The 3026-nt window shown below is 38.2% G+C and overlaps 1 pseudogene; it reads right to left on the reverse strand.

Moving 5' to 3' along the window:
• Positions 1 to 2021: 2021 nt before the first annotated feature.
• On the reverse strand, positions 2022 to 2635 carry LOC133071877 (large ribosomal subunit protein eL19-like; annotated as a pseudogene).
• Positions 2636 to 3026: the final 391 nt, after the last annotated feature.

Here is a 3026-nt window from a genome sequence, read left to right on the forward strand (position 1 = left end):
AATTTTTTCAGGGATTCTCTTTTTTTTTTTTTTCTCCAGGGTGACTATGAGAGTGACATTCTTTCTCATTTCACAAATTTCTACAAATATCTGTCAGTTGTCCTCATACATGAAATATAGGTAATCTTCTTCAAAGATTTTTCCCCTCAAAACTTGAGCGATATTTTTTCCAAGTAATTATATTAGCCTGATACTAATTAACTTTTTTCTTACAGAGACAATCATTGTATTGTTTCAGTGGTGTAGGATTTTTCTCTGTATTCTTTACCATCCATCTCTCAAGTTTGTTCATACACACGTATTTCCCACACATTTTCTGCCTTAGTGGCCCCATTTAGTGGCCATATTATTCCGCACATCAGAAATGTATTCTCCTCATCGAATCATGACTAGCTTTTAAAATGGTTTAACAGATGCTTCCTCCGACAAGCCTTCTCCTATTGCTTTAACCTGTACTAAAGCTTCCCTGTGCTTGGATCACAGCTCTGTCAATTCTTAGTTGTGTGACTTTGGCCACATGCTTAAACTCTCTGTGCTGCAATTTCTTCATATGTATAATAGCATTCTGGAAATGTTTGAAAGATTAAATGAGATGATAGAAGCAAAGTGCCTTATTTAATACCATACGACGAACACAGTGATTATTTTCCTATAAGGGGCAATTGTATGATAATTGTTATTATTAATGCTATCCATTGTAAAAATAACATCTAGCTATTAAGTGGCAGAGAATTAAGCAAGTCTTGCAAATGCTTGCTTTGTTTAAATAAAATTTATCTTAGTAACATTACCAAGGTAATATTAATGTGGAAGTTCAGCTAGGTTGAATTAATAGTTAACAGACTTGGTGCTTTGTGATGTAATGGTATTTTGTTTTGTTTTGTTTTGTTTCAAATAGGAGTCTAATGATTGTGTATAATAATATACAGTGACAACACATTTAAACCAATGTGAACATGTATACAATGATGTGAACAGCATGGTATTTCAGCTTAAGAGAGGAGGTAATAGCTGTAAGGATGCCTCATCTTCCTGTTCATGAATCATTAGCAGAGAGGGATGCTTCATGTTTCCACAATAAAGCATAACTTGTCTACATTACTTCTTTTCTGGCAAAATTCCACCAGACAAATCTGTTTGCTATTCCAAAATGATATGGATATTTTCCCAGGACTGATTTCAGAGAAGTGAATTGAGCATATTTTCAGGTTTTAAAAGGATCATTTTCTCCAGTTTGTCATGACCAGATTTTAAGGATACTGTTATAAAAGTCTTCAGGGGAAAAAAAAATTCTTCTCTGAGAATCTCAGTTTTAAATTACTTCATCTAAAAGAAATCCCACCACCATATGTTTGCTTGGCCTAGATTTCACTCAATAAGGCTTTCTTCCTCATACATTCTTCACAGAGAAACAAAATTAAGAGCAGTGTAAGTGCCAGCCATTAAACATCTATGGCCTGTGTCAGTTTTTAACCAGGTCTTGTCAGCAACATTTAACGGACTCTTGCACTAAACTTAAAAATTGTAGCGAGAGCAATGTGACTAGAATTTATGAGTGTAAGGGATTCTTAGTCCCTGCTTTTCTTTCTGTAAAAATATTGTCTTCTTCTTCCCTTGCATAAATGCAAAGTTCATTTCATGTTCACAAACTTAGCTTATTTAAAATTCATATGATGTCCTCATATTTCTCATTTTAAAATTACCTTTGATAATTTGTTTCCTTCTTACATTCTTGTGAAGGTTAGACATCGTTGTGAAAATTGAAAGTATTTAATAAAATAATATGTATAACATCATAATTTTCAACTCATAATATGCATTCAACATTGAGTAAATGTGAAGAAGAGGGGACAGAGGGAAAGTATATAAAACTATGGCATTGAACAAATGAATTGATGCAAAATGATTACTTCTACTTAAAAACTAAATGACGATGGGGAACTTTTTTTTTTTTTTTTTTAAGGCAGATAAAGTCTTGTTTTTTATTGAATGAGTGATCTATGCAATTGTTGAGGCCACTATGTACAGAGAAGAGGCGGGGAACTTTATTTCTTGGTCTCTTCCTCCTTGGACAGTCTTGATGATTTCCTCCTTCTTGGCCTGGAGCCGCTCCTCAGGGTGCTTGCCGGCTTCCTTGGTCTTAGACCTGCGGGCCTCAGCCTGGTCCGCCAGAAGCTTCTTGCGAACCTTGTCTGCCTTCAGCGTGTGGGTATGTTCCATGAGAATCCGCTTGTTTTTGAACACATTACCCTTCACCTTCAGGTACAGGCTGAGATACATGTGGTGGTCAGTCTTCTCAGATTCACGGTTTCCCCCGAGCAGCCGGCGCAGAACTCTCATCCTCCTCACCCAGGTTACCTTCTCGGGCATTCGAGCACCGGCAGTACCCTTTCGCTTACCTATACCCATATGCCTGCCCTTCCGCCGAGCCAAGGTATTTTTGCAGCATCGAGCCCGGGGAAAGGACAGCCACAGGCTTCTGGATGATCAGCCCATCTTTGATCAGCTTCCGGTTCTGCTGGCGGGAGTTGGGATTGGAGAGTTCATTAGTCTCACTGGGGTCCAACCAGACCTTCTTTTTGCCACAGTGAAGGACACGGGAAGCAAGCCTCCTCTGAAGCCTGAGCATACTCATGGCCGCTGCTGCAGCGGCGAAAGGCGATGGAGAATTTTTAAGGGTAAAGATTTTTAACAGTAGAGTTGCCATACATAAACTAATGTAATTGTTTAAGGTGGTTACTATAAAAATGTTTTTAAAAGAACTTTGAAAACTTAAACACTATCAGCATTAAAAATTTTATATGTGGATGAAGGTGGTCAAGATGGCAGAGCAGGACACAGAGCTCATCTGCTTCCATGAACACATCAAAAACACATCTACATGTGGAGCAGTTCTCACTGAAAACTGACTGGAGACTGGATGAAAGAGGTTTCTACAACAAAAACTGTGTGAAAAATCCAAGGTGAATTGGGTAGGAAGGGAAGGGAAACAAACAGGTCAGGACCTGTACCTCTGGGAGAGGACA

Source organism: Dama dama, chromosome 17 (genome assembly GCF_033118175.1).
Source record: "Dama dama isolate Ldn47 chromosome 17, ASM3311817v1, whole genome shotgun sequence".
NCBI classification, from domain to species: Eukaryota; Metazoa; Chordata; class Mammalia; order Artiodactyla; family Cervidae; genus Dama; species Dama dama.